This window comes from Bison bison, unplaced genomic scaffold (genome assembly GCF_000754665.1).
Source record: "Bison bison bison isolate TAMUID 2011002044 unplaced genomic scaffold, Bison_UMD1.0 scf7180017864181, whole genome shotgun sequence".
Lineage (NCBI taxonomy): Eukaryota > Metazoa > Chordata > Mammalia > Artiodactyla > Bovidae > Bison > Bison bison.
Window position 1 is genome coordinate 4200894 of NW_011494753.1, and position 22679 is coordinate 4223572.

The 22679-nt window shown below is 40.2% G+C and overlaps 1 long non-coding RNA gene across 1 annotated transcript in view; it reads left to right on the plus strand.

Moving 5' to 3' along the window:
• Positions 1 to 22679, plus strand: part of LOC104990936 — a 44383-nt gene that overhangs the window by 15919 nt on the left and 5785 nt on the right. The window contains exon 2 of the long non-coding RNA XR_825555.1: positions 19144 to 19285. This is a non-coding gene — a long non-coding RNA (uncharacterized LOC104990936). The remainder of the gene's footprint in view (positions 1 to 19143; positions 19286 to 22679) is intronic.

Here is a 22679-nt window from a genome sequence, read left to right on the forward strand (position 1 = left end):
GGTGTCCTCTGCCGGCATTCAGAAGTTGTTTTGTGGAATTTACTCGACGTTTAAATGCTCTTTTGCTGAATTTGTGGGGGAGAAAGTGTTCTCCCCGTCCTACTCCTCCGCCATCTTGGCTCCTCCCCCTCCAGTATTCTTGACTGGAAAATCCCACGGACTGGGGAGCCTGGCCAGCTACAGTCAATGGTGTCAAAAAGAGACACGCCTGAAGTGACTAATACTAGTAAGTGTTAGTGTCATGGGAAGGTTTTAGAAAAACGACTGGCCAGAACATTTTAGGAGGAAAACAGAAAATGATTCAGGGGACTACCATGATTTCCTGAGGGTGTATTTGTCAGAGTAAATAAGAAGTCTGGGTCTGCTGAAGGGAGAGCTCTATGTCTCTCCCTTAGTGAGAGTGGGGATAGTATAGCAGAGCCTGCCATAGGAGACATGACATCTAGAAGAAATGTTAGTGATCTTCCTTTGAGGCCCCTCTTCATGCCAGCAAGGCAGCAGAGACCCAGAGTGGAAGTGGAGCTTGTCTGCCTGCGAGACCTGAAATCCAGGACTCTGCTTTTTTTTTTCCTCATCTTTAGACAATTTAATAAACACACTATAATGGAAAAGTTATTCTTTCTGAATCTTCTCTCAATTGCTCTCACTATTTCTAAAGAAATTATAAAGTATATTCTTTTTCTGTTATATTCTAAAATATTTTTAAAATTTTTTTATTGAAATACGGTTGTTTTATAATGTTGTGCCAATCTCTGCTGTACAGCAAAGTGACTAGCTGTACACATATAGACATTCTTTTGTATATTCTTTTTCATTATGGTTTATCACAGGATTTGCATTATAGTTCCCTGTGCTATACATTAGGACCTTGTTTATCCATTCGGAATGTAGTCATTTGCATTCAGCTACCACAGGCTCCCAGTCCATCCCTCTCCCTCCCCTGTTCCTCCTAGCAATCACAGTCTGTTCTCTTATGAGTCAGTTTCTGCTTTGTAAATATGTTCATTTGTGCCATATTTTAGATTCCACATTCAGTGATATCATGGTATTTGTCTTTCTGACTTATTTAGTATGATAATCTCTAAGACCCTACATGTTGGTGCAAATGGCATTATTTCATTTTTTTAATGATGAAGTAATATTCCATTGTACATAGACACCACATCTTCTTTATTCATTCATTTGTTGATGGACAGTTAGGTTGCTTCCATGTCTTGGCTACTGTGAATAGTGCTGCTATGACCATAGGGGTTCATGTATTTTTCTGGATTATAGTTTTATCTTGGGTGTATTCCCAGGAGTGGGATTACTGGATCATATAGTAATTCTACTTTAGTTTTCTGAGCAAACTGCATACTGTTTTTCATGGCAGCTGCATCAGCTTACATTCCCACCAGCAGTGTCAGAGTGGAATCCAGGACTCTTGGTTCTCGGTTCAGTGCCTTTCTGTCATAGCATGTTTTTTTTCCCTTCTATCTCAATCCAAAAATAGTTTATTTTTTAATTCTCCAATTTGTTGTGACAGTGTAGAAATAGCCCACATCTTGTACAAAAACCAGATGCCACATGAGTAGTTTCTAAGCAGGACAGTTTGTATAGTGTGATATGCTATGTGTATAGACAGCAGACCTGCTTCCCTCCTCAAGAGTTTTTCTTTAAAGGATGAAAGAATGTATTTTGAAGACTTACAAGCTAAGTGCTGTTTCCACTATAAGGCTAAGAGACCAAGGTAAAAAGATGTTTTCTAAAACATTACTTTTCAGTAAAGTAAAACATAATTGCATTGCCCTCTATCCTCCTGGCATTCTCTTGGTACATTACGCTTTGACTGATGCCACAGTTCATTTGCCCTTGACAGTGAGCATAATGCTTTTCTTTGGAGATATTTGCTGTTGTCCATGCCATTTCCTTCCCTAGGAGATCTTCCTGACCAATGGATCGAGTCCAAATCCCCTGCATTGCAGGGAGATTCTTTATCATCTGAGCCACCTGTGCCTTTCTGCATAGGGCATACATGATAGAAAGTTACAGAAAGTTATAGATAATATGCCTTAAGTTTATTCAAAAGGAAAAGACTAGACAGATCTTTTTCTGTTCCCTGTATATGAGCTTCATTAGAACTTCTCATGTTCATTACCACCAGCACCCTGCTGTCCTTGAAAGGATGAAGAAAGGTCAGATTTTGTTGTTGTCGTTGCTGGAATATAGAAATGGTTTTGTCATGAGCACTGGGTTGCCGGTAGTTTAGATAATGCCTTGTCATGGTGGTGGTGTAAAGGAGCTTTCTGAAGCGGGTATAGCTGGTGGGAATGTCCCAAAGGGTATATAAATCTTAGATTCAACAGCTATAGAATTACAATTTCCAAAGGCAGAACATTTATTCATTGAACACACTTCTTATTATTTGAGCATTGACTTCTAGATGTGAGGATCTAATGGTAAACAAAGTAAGCATGCATCTGCTCTCAGTGAAGCTGACAGTCCAGTTATGGCTTAACTCTTCACTGTCGCATGCGAACTCTTCACATGCTATTCCATATTGGCTTCCTTGGGTTTTTTTTTTTTCCCCTTTTGTATTCAGTAGTGACAGTGGTGATTCCCTTTTCTGTCATTCCCCTGCCCCCTTTTCCTTCATTCCCTGTTTCAACCTTACAATAGGTGAATGTTGATGTAGATCCTTACTCTGCGAGGTCCTCCTCCTTATTTTAGTTCTGTCTTTGCCTCTGTTGTATGCATAAACTTTGGAACTTTATTAGTTCAAATGTTTGAACTAACAAACATTTTTCCACAAAATTGGGAAAGTGAACATTCATATCTTCCAAGATTAAACTGCCGTTTCAGAATTCTTATGGATTACATGAGAGAGCCTGCTTCTTCTACCTTATCGATCCGCATAAAGGGAGTTTCTCCTCTGATGACAGGTAGTACCTGAGTGTATTCTAAGCCTGTGCTGAATAGTAACAGAGCCCAGCACTATGTGCAAAGATGTGTTTTGCTTGTGGTCAGGGTGTCGGTATACCATCTGAGAGTCAAAGTTGCGTGAACTCTTTCTGCTTTAGATGCCACCATGGAATTATGCTTCACTGCTTTACAATGTACTTTGCACTCCCGAAAAAGATAATGTGTCTGTTAGGGAGTCCAGTTTGTCCCTGGGGAGAAAGGTGTGTCTAGTAAGTGGTTAATTGGCTGTTGACCACAACAGCCTCACTGCTGGAAACACACAAAGCCTTGTTGTGAGGTGGCTGCATGTCAAATAGAATGTTACATGTTTCAGATGTGGGGCAAATGCTTTAAGTCGTAACTGTGTTATGAAAAAGGAAAGAAACCTGAGTATTTAATTCCGCTCCCCACCCCCCCGAATTCCACTAGTAACCTTCTTTAACCTGTATTTTAACTTGTTTCTATCCTATAAAAAGACAAACCGAGCATAGGATGTTACTGTCAGAGGCTTACACACATGTGTTTTTAAGGCAGTGTATTCTTAGTGGGAAAGAATGTCTCTCTTCAAACTAACTTTTTGTTTTATATTTTTCTACATGCATAATTTTCTCGTTTGAATTAATATGTGTAATGAAAGCCTAAGAAAATTAGAGTTAAGTAACATTACTTACACAGGTATTGTTCACATGCCTTAATAAACATAATTTGGATTTGGCATAATCCCAAATGTGAGCCATCAATATTACAAACACACACTCATCATGAACTAGTAATATGTCTTCCCAGAAGGGACATGGGATCTAAAAAATACCAGGCAGAATTTTTGTTTAAAATTCACATCCCAGTTAGAAAATTTTTATCTCGACGATTTCTTCTGAAACTCAGTGAGGAAAACTCTGGTATCAGTGGTAGAGGCAGGAAAAAGCCTTCAACCCAAAGAAAAGTACTGGATTAGTAATTACTAAATGGAGTAGTTACAATGTTTTTTATCCTTTCTACCCACGATTATATCTATTTAGGACTTTTGCCTGGTCTCTGCAGCCGTGCATTTATCATTTTCAGTTTCATCCAGGAGAAGCATACTTTTAGCTCTGTTATGCACTTTTCTCTCTGGCATTTACTTTTGTAGGCTGATACACAGCAGATGAAAGAACAAGTTTAGGATGACTCTGACCTGGATTATAAACACTGAGAGACAGAGGCCCTGCTGCAAAGTATGGCAGTCTGTCTGGAGCTCCCTCTAGGTACTTCAGAATGCTTTGTGTTACTGTTTTCTCAGATTTGACTTGCGTGTGATGTACCATGGGCTTCCCTGATAGTCCAGCTAGTAAAGAATCTGCCTGCAATGCAGAGGACACCAGTTTGATTCCTGGGTTGGGAAGGTCCGCTGGAGAAGGGGTGGGCTACCCTCTCCAGTATTCTTGGGCTTCCCTTGTGGCTCAGCTGGTAAAGAATCCACCTGCAATGTGGGAGACCTGGGTTCGATCCCTAAGTTGGGAAGATGCCCTGGAGAGGGGAAAGGCTACCCACTCGAGTATTCTGGCCTGGAGAATTCCATGGCCTGTACAGTCCATGGGCTCACAAAGAGTGATTGTACCATGTCCAGTGTTTACTATTCTTTTACATCTCTTTTTGTTTTCATATTTTAAGAAATACTTTGGCTTATGGTTCAGGTATATTTGCTTTTGAAATTGAGGGGCCAGAAGGAGATAGGAGGACAGATTGTAGAGTTGCTGGCAATTTGCTGCTTATTGGCTGATGCCCTGGTCAGCCTTCTCTATTGTGTTACTATTAGAGTATCTTATACTTGTTAAATGATTGATGTTGTTGTTCAGTTGCCCAGTCTGGTCTGACTCTTTGCGACCCCATGGACTGCAGCATGCCAGGCTTCCCTGTCTTTCACCATCTCCCAGAGTTTGCCCAAGTTCATGTCCATTGCATTGGTGATGCCATCCAGCCATCTTATTTTCTGATTCTCTCTTCTCCTTCTGCCCTCAATCTTTCCCAGCATCAGGGACTTTTCCAATGAATTGGCTATTCACATCAGATGATGTAAATAAATGAGCTACCCCATGGTAAATTCAAGAAATCTTGAATAAAAATGTTGTTTTTCATTTCCATTGCTAAATCCCAACCTCTCTCTGCCAGTGTAAATACTGTGAATCTGGTTATGAATTTCATAACCACCACAGGCACAGAGTGATGAAAAATAGAATGCTCAGTAGGAAATTTGAAGGAAAACTTAAAATGCTGACAGATTAGCAGCTAATTCACACGTTTAAATTTCTTTGATTTGCTGTATATCTTGGCTTCATTGGCATCTTTACTGCAGCGCCCTTCTTCCAACTCATTATCCATTTCCTCATTTTATCCACAGTTTGGATATTGAGCTATTTGTTTTATTTATGTTGAAGGTAACTTGTTCATAATATGTTTCTTATGTCACTTAACCATATATCGCTCATGGATAAGCTATTTTTTTTTCTTTATCCATTTGCTCTTCATACATTTCAGAGTAATCCTAGGATGTCTGTAAAACTATATGATATCCAATATAGTAAAACAAAAGCTTTAAAAGTAATACATACAAATAAAAACAGTATCAGATTTCTTTTTATAAGTGGTTCATCTTTTAATTCCATCATTGGCTTTTATATTAAAATAAATTTTCATTTATTTCCATAATTACTTAAATTAACAATAAAAATTATCCTGTCTACAATAAATGGTATTCATATCAATATAAATAAGAAAAAGCTATATATAATAATAATATAAATTATTTCTGAATATCATTCAATACATATACACAAAACTAAAACACCATGGAAAAGCATTTTAAACCTCAGTTTGTAGTAGGTAAAATCATATCTATAACAATGGTATCATAAACACCAATGAGACGTTGATTGTTTTGTTAGCTTCCTTGTTGTATGGAAGAGGTAAGCTGTGGGATATTTGAGTGATGGAGCTTCTTTGAGGAGCTGACAAGCCTTTTTATTACTTAGTTGCAAGTGATAATGTAGTAGACACTGTTCAATTATATTTTTGCTTCAAAATAGCCTTTGAAGTTCTGTTGAATGTGAACACTGGTTAAACACAACAGTAGAATATCTTCTCCCCTAACCTGCGTAATGGAGGAGGAAATGGCAACCCACTCCAGTGTTCTTGCCTGGAGAATCCCAGGGACAGGGTAGCCTGGTGGGCTGCCGTCTATGGGGTCGCACAGAGTTGGACACAACTGAAGTGACTTAGCATAGCATAACCTGCATAAAGCCAGCAATTAAGCCTTAAGAGTAAAATGGATGAAGCATCCTTAAACCGTGATCAAATTCTGAACTACCCCTGCATCTCTGCCAAAGGGCCTGGCCAGGGTAGACCCCATTTTCAATTTTTATCCATGTCTCTGACCTACCTTCTGACTTACTGCAGAGGGTAATCAGTGGATTAATTGTAGAACCACATGAAAATTCCTGGTATCTTAACAGATCCGCCATTGTGTTATAGGATTTGGACAGAATAGTTAAACCCTTTACCTTATGAAATAAAGGAAATTGCACATGATTGAAACCAAATGGGAATCTGCACTGTGTACTGAGGTTTCTTTCTGCCCATATGTCTTCTTTGGCATGTGTGATACTGAAAAGCCATTTTCCTCTGGCCTGGAGCCACCTTAGCTGTTTGATGTAGCTTCTGTGTGAAGGACATTTGGCTTATACTTGAAGGATAGAGAAAAAAATGTATTTGCATTTTCTTTAGTGTTTTCCTTTTCTTACTCTTGCTGTCAGATTTCCAGCCTGCATTGATCTTGATCTGTGGGCTTGTTTCTCCTATCTGCAGAATGGCTGCTCACCTAGGTGCACACGGCGGTGCTCTCTAGAACTGCCAGCTGCGAAGGAACACAATTCCCAAGCACAGTAAACAGCACAAGGGGATGAAACTAAGTGTAAAATAAAGCAGCCTGGCATTTTGCTTTGTTTTGAAAGAGATTTTTAACTGACCGGGTTCAGTGCTAAGTGCAGATTTCATAAAAATGCGAGGCAGTTGACATTGAGGAAATGATGATTTTTTTTAGAAAAACTGAGCACAAAGTTGGCTCAAGGAGAAGGCATTAAGAATAGCTTAGTAAATCTTGTCTCTGTTTTGAACTTAGGAACATTCCGTGCAAATTTATGTTTTTGTTTCCATAATATATATATATGAGAGTTCAATTTCAGAAGAATGTTGTATTTCAGTTTTTAAATTCCCCTTGAAATGCCTTTTTCTGTGGAAGAAACATCTTTGAAAATAGTTACTATTAACTCTAACATTTCATAAAACATGAAACTGAGAGAAGAGCTTGGTAATTCCCAAGAATATAACTCTGTCATCATAAATGTGCATATTTGTGTAGAATTTGGACTTTTTGAAAAATGGAATATCTTTCAGACGATAACTCGGAACCAAATCAACACGTCTGGTTCTACCTAAAGGGTACACATAAATTCTGTCATTCATTTGCCAAAGTTTCAAACCAAAATTGCAGTTTCTTTTCAGAGCCAAAATTGCCAAACATTTCTCATATAAACCCTGTAAGTGGTGCATTTGGAAATTGTAATACTTAATATGCCCTTTTATTAAAAAAAAAAAGGTTAGTGCTTTAAAAATATCAAGTATAACAAAAATTTCTTTTATTGATTTTATTGATTTTTAAGAGCAGTTAAGTAAATTTTCTAAATTGAGTGAATAGATAGTAGATATATTTAATAATTTTTCAATTATACTAGTATGATTTAATTTCTAAACTTAAGAGTGTCATAATTTGTGTTCCAATTTCTGCTTCTGTTGTTACAGCCTACTTCTCATTTATAGTTTACACTTGTGGTACTTTTCTCTTTCTTGTAATTAGTTTTGATAGAACCAGTTAATCATTTCTCATTGAAACATACTGAACAAAGAATGGTTCTTGGGTTTCAAAAAAGTCTATTAATAAAAAAATTTGAAAGACTGGTCTTACATATAAATATCAGTGAAAACATTCTAAACATACTATTTGCAACTGGAATCCAAAGCAATATTAAGAAGATAGAATGTTATGCTTAATTGGGATGGATTCAAAAATTCAAGGATATTTTTGTACAGGAAGATATGTTACCTTAATTCAGCACATAAAAAAGTCAAAGAGGGAAAAGTAAACATTTGCAGTATATATTGAAATGATACTTTCAAAATATAAACATCTAGTCTCATATTTTTAAACTTAGTAAACTAAAATAATGTTTTTCTCAAAATGATAAAGAATATTAATTTCAAACCAGGAGCTTACATCTTTTATACATGAGAGTGAAGCGTTGGCACTTTATAGATCTTAAAGAAAAATTGCTTACGTTTAGTTGAATACATGTCTCTCTTCCTCGGGAAATGACAGGTTCCTTAAGAGCAGGGAGTGACATTTGTAGTTCTGTCCTATAGTAGGTATTTGTTAAATGTTTGTTGAAAAAATCAAGTATCACCCTACTTTTTACAGATGAGGGCACTGAGGCACAGAGAGTAAATAATTTTCTCAGGTTCACACAGGTTGTAGCTACAGTGCTAGGCTTGAACCAGGGCAAGTTGATGCAACTTTCCCCAGTCTATACTTTAGCCCTGCATCATCTCTAACAAAGATTGCCATATGATACATGACCTACTCCATATGGCTATTGCTTTAAACAAATTAATATCTGTAAAGCACAAGGAAAGGAGTCTGGTATATATTGAGAATATGTGAGTTTTAGCTATTACTGTTTGATTTATCCCTACCCTTAATCCCCAACCTTCAGATACTCAACCAGAAATGAATCCATTTAAGTGATAACCATTCAGCCCACATTTATCTTTCTTATGCACAAGGATGCCACACTAGGGCTCTTCTCGTGTTTGATGAGATTCTTTAGGCTTCCCAGTGACAAAGCTAAAGCAGAGACTGCACTGGCCTGTAGAAACTAGGAGAGTACTGACATCAGAAAGTTCACTGTACACTAGGGCACAGCCTACGCATTGTCCCAAACCTGATTCAAGAGGAAAACTTTCAAAGATAAAATATGTATTGATGTGATAACATATTGTGGAGTCTCTTATAACACCATCCCTCAGTTCTACTTTCCAATCAGTCAGGTACACTCAAGCTCCCCTGCATTTTATTTGTAATAGTCTCTTACTATAGGAACAATATCAGTTCATTTTATACAATTAGAAAATATAGACAAAAATAAAAAAAATCATATTCCTACAATCAGAGAATATGCACTCACACTCTTAATAGCTTAGTGTATATTCTTTCACACAATATATATGTTATCATGTAAATGACAAATGATATCATACTGTACAAACTGTTGAACTTTCTTTTCTATTCAAGTATCTCTATCATTTCAGTGCATTTTCATCTTATCTAGTGTCTGTATCATCTACACATTTCCCCAGGTGTTCCCAACATAATCCTATTATATTTAAAATTAATGCCTGTTCTCCCAGCTGTCAATATCTATCAACCAAAACCCTTCCATCCATAGATTTTCTCTGGAGAGGTGGGGCCCCCCTCAAGGGAACCTTACAGAAGTACGCAGTGAGTGGATTGAGGGAGGGTCTTTCTGGCTTCCAACTTCACGTACACTCTAGATCAGAGTTGGAACAGATGTCTGCTATTCTCTGCTCTTCGATTTGAACATTAGGCCTCCATATAGTCAATATTAAGCCTCATGTAGACACAATACTTTGGGTAAAATTCAGATATTTGATAAACTCTGCCTTTCCTTGATCCCCTAACTATCTAGTGAACTATGAACTCAAGAGTAAGGCAATTAGAATAATGTATCCATGATCAACTTGTATCGGCTGCACCTATTCACCACTTTTGTCTCATGATTTGAGGAGAGGAAGATGTGCTCAGGGGCCACGTGGGCTTAATGCCCAACAGAAAGTCCTTAGGACCTTCTTCATCCACAGTTGGGACTCCATTGGATTCTCTGAAACTACATGCACCTCAGATTATTTTTATCTCTTTTTGGTGGAAACATTGCTATCTTTTAAGGTGCTCTGATGAATCAGAGGCTAAAGGGAAAACCTTAAGGAGGTTATAATAAAGATGAAAAGGTATGGTAATGCAAAACCTTGGGGGAAATTTAATAAGACTTAAGATTTTGTATATATGTAATTGCTTGAATGATCTTTACGTAAAAAGCATTTGACAGATGCTCCCAGCTAATTGGACTTTAGGGAGACTGAAATCAGTGGATTGCAGGCTGATTAGAAGCCAGTCTCTTTGGAAATTAAAATAAAGTGTGTATTACTGGGTTTTCTCTTTATGTAGCACATGGACTGATGAATTAAAAACTGTTGCTGTCCTGTCACTGTGTCTCATGCAGAGAGCACTGTGGATACCCATAGGGTTACAGTAACAGTTGGAGCATCTGCTTTTAGCAAGGGGTTGCTGAACTTCTAGAGAGACTGCTTGCTTGACCACAGGTCCTCTATGGTCAAGATCTGGGGACATACACGCTTGCTCTCTGAGAGGAAGTCTTATTTATTTTTTTTTTAATTCAGCTCAGATGGACTTCCTGTATGGCTTAGTGTGGCCCATGTCTGAGCTCCAGGTTAGGGTTTTGCTGTTGGCCAATGGAGGGACGTTTCTCACACAGTAAATTAAGAAAGAGGCTTTTTAAAAAGAGCTTGGTTAAAGTAAATACTTCATTGTTCCAATTTTATTCCTGACATCAGAAAATCTTTATCATCATCACTGCCCATCCAAAGTAAGGAAATCCTTGAGGTTGGGGAGCAACATCAATGATTCTGAAAGATTGAGTGATATGATGGATTTCTAAATGTCTTTATTATTCAGTGTATTGCTTTTGGAAATGGCACTTAGAGAAAGTTTTGGGATAATACTCTGGAGATGATCTGTTTGGCATGATGCTCTCATTGGCCCAAACTATTTTGTCCAATTAGTGACTAGTGATTTGTTCGATAGAGAAGACAAAAGCAACAAGAATTCAGGAAAACTGTAGAAGTGGGAGGAGCTCAGTACACTACCCTCAAGGGGGTCTCTCCACCCTGAATAGAAAGAAGAAGAAAGAAAATGGGCTCTGATGTGGTTGCTTCAGGGATCAATAAAAGTTGCTAAGCTCATTTGCAGAGAAGGTTACTGGACTTCTTTTTTATTTCTCAGCACAAGCTAGCAGAATGGTAGTCCTCTTTCCTAGTTTAATGGAAAAATAGTTGACGTGTATCACTCCTTAATGCGCACAGCAATCACTCTTCAATGTGCACAGCGTGATGGTTTGATTTACGTATATTGTGAAATGATCTTCACAATAGGTTCAGCTAACATGCACTATCTCATGTGTGCTAAATCACTTCAGTCATGTCCTACTGTTTGTGACCCTGTGGACTGTAGCCCGCCAGGCTCCTCTCTCCATGGGATTTCCCACGCAATGCTGGAGCGGGTTGCCATGCCCTCCTCCGGGGGATCTTCCTGACCCAGGGATTGAACCCACAGCTTTTATGTCTCCTGCATTAGCAGGCAGATTCTTTACCACTAGCACCGTTGTTTCATATGGATGCAATAAAAACAAAAGAAAAAACATTTTCTCCCTGCAGTGAGAACTCTTGGGCTTTACTTTCTTAGCACCTTTCCTGTATGTCATATAACAGTGTCAGCTTTCATCATCATGTTGTATAGCATAGCCCTAGTACCTAGTAGTAGAAATAGTACATCTACTTCTGCTTTATTGACTATGCCAAAACCTTTGACTGTGTGGATCACAGCAAACTGTGGAAAATTCTGAAAGAGATGGGAATTCCAGACCACCTGACCTGCCTCCTGAGAATCTGTATGCAGGTCAAGAAGCAACAGTTAGAACCAGACATGGAACAACAGACTGGTTCCAAATTGGGAAAGCAGTATGTCAAGGCTGTATATTGTCACCCTGCTTATTTAACTTATATGTAAAGTATATCATGTAAAGTGCCAGCCTGGATGAAGCCCAAGCTGGAATCAAGGTTGCCGGGAGAAATATCAATAACCTCAAGATTTGCAGGTGACACCACCCTTATGGCAGGAAGCAAAGAACTAAAGAGCCTCTTGATGAAAGTGAAAGAAAAAAGTGAAAAAGCTGGCCTAAAACTCAACATTCAGAAAACTAAGATCATGGCATCCAGTCCCATCACTTCATGGCAAATTGATGGGGAAACAGTAGAAACAGTGACAGACTTTATTTCCTTGGGCTCCCAAATCCCTGCAGATGGTGACTGCAGCCATGAAATTAAAAGATGCTTGCTCCTTGGAAGAAAAGCTATGACAAACCTAGACAGCATATTAAAAAGCAGAGATTACTTTGCCAAAAAGGTCCGTCTAGTCAAAGCTATGGTTTTTCCAGTAGTCATGTATGGATGTGAGAGTTGGGCTATAAAGAAAGCTGAGCACCAAAGAATTGATGCTTTTGAACTGTAGTGTTGGAGAAGACTCTTGAGAGTCCCTTGAACTGCAAGGAGATCAAACCAGTCAATCCTAAGGGAAATCAGTCCTGAATATTCATTGGAAGGACTAATGCTGGTATGGATGTGAGAGTTGGATTATAAAGAAAGCTGAGTGCTGAAGAATTGATGCTTTTGAACTGTGGTGTTGGAGAAGACTCTTGAGAGTCCCTTGGACTGTAAGATCAAACCAGTCAATCCTAAAGAAAATAAGTCCTGAATATTCATTGGAAGGACTGATGCTGAAGTTGAAACTCCAATACTTTGGCCACCTGATGTGAAGAACTGATTCCTGGGAAAAGACCCTGATGCTGGGAGAGATTGAAGGCAGGAGGAGAAGGGGACAACAGAGGATAAGATGCTTGTATGGCATCACTGACTCAATGGACATGAGTTTGAGTAAGCTCCGGGAGTTGGTGATGGACAGGGAAGCCAGGCGTGCTGCAGTCCATGGGGTCGAAAAGAGTCGGACACGACTGAGCAAATGAACTGAGTACTTGATTATCTTACAACTTGATTTTGTACCTTTTGACCACCTTCATCCAGTTTCGCCTACCCCCACCCTTTGCCTCTAGTAACCACAAGTCTGATCTCTTTTTCTATACATTTGCTTTTTTGCATTCTACATATCATTGAGATTATACAGTTTTGTCTTTTTCTGTCTGATTTATTTCACTTACCATAATGTCTTCACAGTCCATCCATGTTGTCACAAAGAGGAGGATGTCCTCATTTTTTGTGGTTGAATAATATATATTTGTGTGTGTACTACAATTTCTTTATCCATTCATGCATTGACATCAGCATATTCAACATAGGCTTTCTTCAATGCAGAAGCAAGTCTGAAAATTCTGGGACCATGTGATGGCGTCATGCCATCCAAGACTGAGTTCTTCACAAGTGGCTTGTAGAGGTGAAGAGAGTCGGGCAGACATGCCCTGATTTATTCTCTCATTTTTTTAAAAAAATAAAGGAAAAGCTGTTTCTTAGGGAACCAACTTGCCCTCACACTTCTCACCCATCTTCAGAAAAGGCAAATAGGACTGTTTATTTGTTCAGTTGTTCATCACACTCATTCAGTAAGTAGTGGAGAATTCATTGTACAGCACAATAAGTGCTAGACCTCCAAGGAGGGCAAACATCAAGGAATTCTTCTAAATTTCCAGTAAATTGACATATTTAACTTGAAGCCATCTAAGGAAGTGTTTCTATGAAATTAATATTTGTACTCTCAAATATTTGTACTCATAGAGGTGAGCAATAATAAAGCATTTTTCCAGGTCATCTACAATTTGTATATTCCTATGGGAGAGGTAATGGCACCCCACTCCAGTACTTTTGCCTGGAGAATCCCATGGACCGAGGAGCCTGGTGGGCTGCAGTCCACGGGGTCACTAGAGTCGGACATGACTGAGTGACTTCACTTTCACTTTTCACTTTCATGCATTGGAGAAGGAAATGGCAACCCACTCCAGTGTTCTTGCTTGGAGAATCCCAGGGACGGGGAAGCCTGGTGGGCTGCCATCTATGGGGTCGCACAGAGTCGGACACGACTGAAGCAACTTAGCAGCAGTAGTAGCAGCATGGGAGAGGTGCTTTTGATTCACTACTACTGTACCTAGAGTTTTGACACATATTAGGTCCTTCGTAAATAGGGGAGGAGAGAAGGAGGGGAGTGCAGTGTAGACTGTATGTGAAGGGAAATGGAGGAGGAAGAGGAAGGGTGTGGGGTGTAGACTGTATTGAAGGGCAATGGAGGAGGAGGAGGGGGAGGAGGGTTGTAAGGGTTGAATGCGTGTGAAGGGCAATAGAGGAGGAGGAGGAGGAGGTGGGTGTAGAAGCATGTGAAGGTGGCCATAGGAAAAGAGATCTGCATCTGGGTGGCAAGTATGGTCTTTTAGATAGCTGAGATTCCTGGCTCCTGTATCTGGTGGCTTCTATTGAGTTTACTTGGCAGCTTATTAGAAACATACATACCTAAGGCACAGGTTGTAGTTGAGGTCTGGTCACTGAATTTTTATGATGCTTTTGGGGTTTGAGGACATGTTTGGCGGAATCATTGATCTGATAAAAAGGACAGAAGGTCTGAAGGAGGATTGTCACCATACAGAAGGAAAGACGGACAAGATGAGGAAGGGTGAAATGGCTTTGATGTTACATACGGATATATCCAAAAAGCATGTGAAAAGTTAGGACTTAGATAGAGTTCAAGGATGTTGAGGACTGGCGTTATCTTTTGCAGAAGATGTGTGGACATCTTTGGGATCACCTACAGTTAGAGTATAGAGGTGAGAGGAGAAGAAATAACTCTGGTTGGGGGAATGTCTGTCTTTATGGGGATGGAAAGAATAAGGAGCCTTCCAAAATTATAGTGAGAGGCGGAAATAACAGAGTTTTAGGGTCAGGAACACTGAAAGAAATATCATGCTATGAAGGAGCCAGTGGTCACCACAATCATAGAGATCAAGTGTGAGAAACAGGAACAGACCTTGGGATTTGGAGACTTGGTCATAATTTTCACCATCATCATTTCTGTTATTACTGCTTGTGCTATTTTATTAATATTTCCCTAGGCTGAGTTCCTAGAGGTGAAGGGAGTTCTAGAGTAAATATTGTGTTTGATTCTTGCGCCATGTTGGCATACTGCTTTCCCAGAGAACTTACTCATTTAAAAATGCCACCAGCAGTGGATGAGAGTACCTCAGCCACGTTGAGCACCAGCATTACAAATGACAGTTCTTAATTACTGCCTTCCAAGTATTTATCACATATCTCTTTCTTATAACCAAAACCAAAAAAAAAAAGTTAAAAGCAAAGATGCTCTTTAAAGGAAGAATATTAAGGCGGCCTACTCTGGAGTCTAAAAATGATGGGAAGAAGAGTGGAAACCACCACCATGCTGCTGAACAAGAAATTAACCACTCCTCTGAGAGCAAGGTTACACAACACAGACATCATGTCTCTTACTCCAGGTTATACTTTCAACAGAGGGCCAAGGCTTGTTTTGCTTTGTTTGTTTGGTTTGACTTTTCACTTCCCTTTATCTAATCAAGTGAAGCTTAGCAAATAAACTTGAGCCAATGAGAATTTTATAGGAGACTGGATAGTGATGATTAGTAAAAGATTTAAAATATAAACTTCTGTTTGTCTCTTGTTAGGTCACTGCTAGTTTAAAGAATTTTGATGTTTTGCCTATTCTTTTTCTTTAAAAGAAATATTGAAAAGCAGATGGTTCCCTAAATTATAAACTGTTACATGGGAGGCCTTTTTAGATAAGATGCCAGAGGCTGTATTGTTTGGTGTTATTTAGGGTCAAATAAGTGAGTGATCCGGAGAAGGCGATGGCACCCCACTCCAGTACTCTTGCCTGGAAAATCCCATGGACAGAGGAGCCCGGTAGGCTGCAGTCCATGGGGTCGCTCAGAGTCGGACAGGGCTGAGCGACTTCACTTTCACTTTTCACCTTCATGTATTGGAGAAGGAAATGGCAACCCACTCCAGTATTCTTGCCTGGAGAATCCCAGGGACAGGGGAGACTGGTGGGCTGCCGTCTATGGGGTCACACAGAGTCGGACACGATTGAAGCGACTTAGCAGCAGCAGCAAGTGAGTGATCATTTTCCATGGTGCGGTGAGCTTCTCTACCTAGAGTTTTGAAACTAAGTTGAGAAATGTGACCTTAAACAGTGTGTCCAGAACTGCCAATCCATTCATGGGAGCATGGAGCCATGGTAATGCCAGATTAGCTAAGGAGTTACTGAGTTATTCAGGATCTGTGCAAAGAGCAGCTTCTGTATAAAAGAGACCCTTGTAGAAGTATTTTAGGGAAGTTGAAAGCCTCTATTCCAGTGTTGTGTAAAGGGATAGCACTTGGATCTGCCAAGATATGCAGACCCTAAGGCTGGCCCAGGAGAGACCCAGAAGTGGGGACATAGTTGGAGAACATACCTAAGGGGAAGGTCTTTGCCATGGAAGGGCCACACCTTCTGGCCACACTTTCTGGACTAGCTAGGGCTGGGAACAATTGTGCAGTACTCAAATCACTTCAAGCTAAGTTTTGAAAACTGAGAAGGTTCACAGTAACAATACTTTTAATTAAAGGAAGACCAGGTCATCTCTCCCAGGCAACCAAAACCTACCCAAGGGCCCATACAAAACGATGAGGAGTGTGAGTCATGTTTTACTGTCAGAGATAATCTTCCAATCTACTATTTTAGAGAATCAGTTTAGAGCACTCATAAATCTGCATTCCCTTGATTTTTTTGAAATAAATGTAAGCTTTATGATAATCAGTGAGAAAGATAAAAAGTAGAGCCACTACTCTGTGCCAGGCACTGAATTAAGTACTTTATGAATATTAGCTTCATTTAATCTTCACAACCATTCAGTGATATGTACCCATTTTGCAGATGAGAAACATGAGGGGTTTGTCTCTTGTCCAAAGCTTTTACATACCATGTGGCTGCTAAGGGCCAACAGCTTATGCTTGCATGTTATGAGCCAGAGGCGTGGAATCCCTGGCTGCAAGTGTAGGTTTCTCTTCACTGGACTTTGGAGATCTTTGGGTTTCACTGATGCCCTTGGATGTCTAAACTCCAGGGTGATGTCTCCATGCCAAGTGTGAGCCCAGTTTGCAGGGATGAGGGAGCATCACCACCCCATGCTTCCTTTCCGTCTCTTTGCCTGAGATAAAGATCAGCCTCTTGGGGCCTCAGAAAGATGCTCTGGGCTATTAGATAGCAGGAGAGACTTTGCCTCAAGCAGTCCTGGGGTGTCTGCAGATGCTTCAAGAAAGACCCATTTCAGGAAGATAAGCTTACTTCTCTGATCCAGGGAGAATTTAAAATAATACTGCATTTCTTCCTCTGAAACCTTGAGCCTTTTGCCTTGTTGGTGATTTTGTTTCTAGTACCTTTTGTGTGTTTTCCCCTAATGCTGTGTGAGAAGGTTGCGAGGGAGTTCTGGGTCCCCAGCCTGACCCTGCTATATGCTCTGTGGTCCAGACATCTTGAGTGAGTGAGGGCACATGGCCCAGGCCTGTGTGGAGCATAGTGGGGCTGCAGAGACAACCCGGTGGGCTTGTTCTCTAAACCAGCCTTTGTTTGTTTTTCTTCAACCCTGTGCTCATCTCAGGTTTCACTTCAGTTATTTTAGTGATTCATAGAAAAGAAGAAATTTTTGTTTTCCTAGAATGCTTGGGAAATTGTACATGAAAATCCCTAGCTGTGGTATGTTATTTCATTTGTTTTATTATTACTGTGTACTGGAAAAAATACAATGTCTGTGCCATTACTAGTAATAACTTTTTTTATTAAATGTTTTTATTTTTTATTTTTTTAATTGACTTTATTTTATTTTTTAATATAAATTTATTTATTTTAATTGGAGGCTAGTTACTTTACAATATTGTATTGGTTTTGCCATACATCAACATGAATCTGCCACAGGTGTACTCGTGTTCCCCGTCCTGAACCCCCCTCCCACCTCCCTCCCCATATCATCCCTCTGGGTCATCCCAGTGCACCAGCCCCGAGCATCCTGTATCATGCATCGAACCTGGACTGGCGATTCGTTTCACATATGACATTATACATGTTTCAATGCCATTCTCCCAAATCATCCCACCCTCGCCCTCTCCCACAGAGTCCATAAGACTGTTCTATACATCTGTGTCTCTTTTGCTGTCTCGCATACAGGGTTATCGTTACCATCTTTCTAAATTCAATATATATGCATTAGTATACTGTATTGGTATTTTTCTTTCTGGCTTACTTCACTCTGTATAATAGGCTCCGGTTTCATCCACCTCATTAGAACTGATTCAAATGTATTCTTTTTAATGGCTGAGTAATACTCCATCGTGTATATGTACCACAGCTTTCTTATCCATTCAGCTGCTGATGGGCATCTAGGTTGCTTCCATGTCCTGGCTATTATAAACAGTGCTGTGATGAACATTGGGGTACACGTGTCTCTCTCAGTTCTGGTTTCCTCAGTGTGTATGCCCAGCAGTAGGATTGCTGGGTCCTATGGCAGTTCTATTTCCAGTTTTTTACAGAATCTCCACACTGTTCTCCATAGTGGCTGAACTAGTTTTCATTCCCACCAACAGTGTAAGAGGGTTCCCTTTTCTCCATACCCTCTCCAGCATCTATTGCTTGTAGACTTTTGGATCACAGCCATTCTGACTGGCATGAAATGGTACCTCATAGTGGTTTTGATTTGCATTTCTCTAATAATGAGTGATGTTGAACATCTTTTCATGTGTTTGTTAGCCATCTGTATGTCTTCTTTGGAGAAATGTCTGTTTAATTCTTTGGCCCATTTTTTGATTGGGTCATTTATTTTTCTGGAATTGAGCTGCAGGGGTTGCTTATATATTTTTGAAATTGTCAGTTGCTTTGCTTCATTTGCTATTATTTTCTTCCATTCTGAAGACTGTCTTTTCACCTTGCTTATAGTTTCCTTTGTTGTGCAGAAGCTTTTAAGTTTAATTAGGTCCCATTTTTTGATTTTTGCTTTTATTTCCAATATTCTGGGAGGTGGGTCATAGAGGAAACAGGATAGTCCCCTAAAGGTCCAGACAGAGCAAAATGGTGTGTGGTGGGAGGGGATGTTGGGGATTGGGGGGAATAGGGGTGGAGGATGGAGCTTGTTTTCTGAGCCTGGACTTCTGTCTCCTACCATTGGCTTTGGTTCTCCTTGTTCTCAGGCCTTCATACTGGGACTGATGCTGTTGGCTTCCCTCATTCTTCGGCATCCAGGTTTGGAGCGGAACCACACCACTGACTTTCCTGGACCTCCAACTTGTAGATGGCAGAGCAGCTCTGGGACTTCTCAGCTTCCAACATCATGTGAGCCAGTCCCACCTAAAAACTCTTTCTAGCTGTCTATATGTACCCTATGGTTTTTTTCTTCTGGAGGATACTAACTAATAGAAATGCTTTTTATTTTATTTTTAATTAGAGGATAGTTGCTTTACAATATTGTGTTGGTTTCCACCATAATATGAATCAGCCACAGATATACATATGCCCCTTCCTTCTTAGACCTCCCTCCTCTCAGGTTGGTTTATTTATCTTCCTTGGTTCTTATCTCGTCACAACAAAAATATGGAGCAATGGACCAAAATGTATAGTACAACAGCCAAGTGAAAGCTCAGTTCACCTTAAGCATACAGAGCTTTTATTAGACTGACACTCCCCAAAGAGTCCTTCTCATCCTTGCTGTCCAGCTCTCTTGGCTTCCTCCAGTCCCCCTCCTTTTGGTTATGCCTGGTGCAAAGCAGGGCTTGTACCCACTACCAATCAATGAAAGGGAATACAAATGGGCATACGCTCAAGGCCGATTGACAATTTCAAGTTATATAACAACAGGCTGTGTTGTTTATGTCTTCCCATAATTCCATCTGATATAATTAGATGTAGAATATTCATGAGCCCTTGATGCACTCCTAATGCCTAAGGTTATTTGGAGAAGCCCCTGTGGTCATTTTGTATCTACTGTGTGCCTAAGGCCTTGTTCAGGAATTGAAAAGTTTCTATGGTTATTTTGCAGCATATTTGTGAGCTCTCCTGGGTGCATCTGGGATGGAGTTTAGAGATGGCTTGCATCCTTTCAGCCAGGCCTCCTCTAGGTGCTCATGTCTAACTTTGTACCTGACACTCTCACCTCCAATCCCATCCCACCCTTCTAAGGGTCACAGAGCACTGGGTTAGAGGTCCCTGTGTCTTACTGCTAATTCCCATTGGCTCTCTGTTTTACGTATGGTAATGTGTATGTTTCAGTGTTACTCTTTCATTTCATCCCTCCTCTTCTTACCCCACTGTGTCCACAAGTCTGTTCTCTGTGTCTGCGTCTCCACTGCTGCCCTGCAAATAGGTTCATCAGTACCATCTTTCTGGATTCTGTATATATGCTTTAGTATATGATACTTGTTTTTCTCCAACTGATTTCACTCTGTATGACAGACTCTAGGTTCATCCACCCCACTGACTCAAATTCATTCCTTTTTGTGGCTGAGTAATGTTCCATTGTATATATGTATTAATACCAGAACTTCTTTATCCATTCATCTGTTGATGGACATCCAGGTTGCTTCCATGTCCTAGCTGTTGTAAATAGTGCTGCAGTGAACACTGGGGTACATGTGTCTCTTTCAATTATGGTTTTCTTAGGGTAGGTATATGACCAGTAGTGGGATTGTTGTGTCATAGGGTAGTTTATGGAGCTTTCCAAGTGCCAATGCAGGAGACAGAAGAAACTTGGGTTTGATCCCTGGGCTCGGAAGATCTCCTGAAGGAGTGCATAGCAACCCACTCCAGTATTCTTGCCTCGGAGAATCCCACAGACAGAGGAGCGTGGTGCCCCAGTCCATAGGGTCACGGAGTTGAACATGACTGAAGCAACTTAACACACACACCTGGTAGTTTTATTCCCAGTTTTTATTTTATTTTTTTGAGTGATAAACTTTAATGACTCAGAATGTCATGCTGTCAAATTGCAACACGTTGAAAACAGATTTATAACATTTCAGAGGCTTCTGATGGAAGGAGCCTGCATGCATGCTCAGTCATGTCCGGCTCTTTGCGACCCCCTGGACTGTAGCCCACCAGGCTCCTCTGTCCGTGGAATTCTTCAGGAAAGAATACTGGAATGGGTTGTCATTTCCTCCTCCAGGGGATCTTCCTGACCCAGGGATCAAACCTGCATCTTCTGCGTTAGCAATTGGATTTTTTTTTTTCCATATTCTCTTTTTTTTTATTTCATTTTATTTTTTTTCTTAATTTTATTTTATTTAACTTTACAATATTGTATTGGTTTTGCCATATATCAAAATGAATCTGCCACAGGTATACATGTGTTCCCCATCCTGAACCCTCCTCCCTTCTCCCGCCCCATACCATCCCTCTGGGTCATCCCAGTGCACCAGCCCCAAGCATCCAGGATCATACATTGAACCTGGACTGGCGACTCGTTTCATATATGATATTATACATATTTCAATGGCATTCTCCCAAATCATCCCACCCTCTCCCTCTCCCACAGAGTCCAAAAGACTGTTCTATACATCAGTGTCTCTTTTGCTGTCTCGTATACAGGGTTATTGTTACCATCTTTCTAAATATTCCCAGTTTTTAAAGGGATTTCCGTGCTGTTCTCCATAGTGGCTGTATCAATTTACATTCCCACCAGCAATGCAAGAGGATTCCTTTTATTCCATACCGGCTCCAGCACTTATTGTTTGTGGATTTTTTGATGATCGCCATCCTGACTGATGTGCGGTGATGCCTCATTGTAGTTTTGATTTGCATTTCTCTAATAATGAGCAATGTTGAGCATCTTTTCATGTGTTTATTGGTTATCTCTATGTCTTCTTTGGAGAAATGTCTATTCAGGTCTTCTGCCCACTTTTTGATTGAGTTGTTTGAGTTGTTTGTTTTTCTGGTATTGAACTGCATGAGCTACTTATATATTTTGAAGATCAGTCCTAGAGATGCTTTTTAAATATTCAAATTTCTAAATTACTTTCCCCTTAAATTTATTTTGTCAGATTGAGATTGAGGTCACAATGCTTTTTGGGTCTCTCTTAGATCAGATCAGATCAGATCAGATGCTCAGTCGTGTTCGATTCTTTGCGACCCCATGAACTGCAGCATGCCAGGCCTCCCTGTCCATCACCAACTCCCAGAGTTCACTCAGACTCACGTCCATCGAGTCAGTGATGCCATCCAGCCATCTCATCCTCTGTCGTCCCCTTCTCCTCCTGCCCCCAATCTCTCCCAGAATCAGAGTCTTTTCCAGTGAGTCAACTCTTCGCATGAGGTGGCCAAAGTACTGGAGTTTCAGCTTTAGTGTCATTCCTTCCAAAGAAATCCCAGGGCTGATCTCCTTTAGAATGGACTGGTTGGATCTCCTTGCAGTCCAAGGGACTCTCAAGAGTCTTCTCCAACACCACAGTTCAAAAGCATCAATTCTTTGGCGCTCAGCCTTCTTCAAAGTCCAACTCTCACATCCATACATGACCACAGGAAAAACCATAGCCTTGACTAGACGAAACTTTGTTGGCAAAGTAATGTCTCTGCTTTTGAATATGCTATCTAGGTTGGTCATAACTTTCCTTCCAAGAAGTAAGCGTCTTTTAATTTCATGGCTGCAGTCACCATCTGTAGTGATTTTGGAGCCCAGAAAAATAAAGTCTGACACTGTTTCCACTGTTTACCCATCTATTTCCCATGAAGTGGTGGG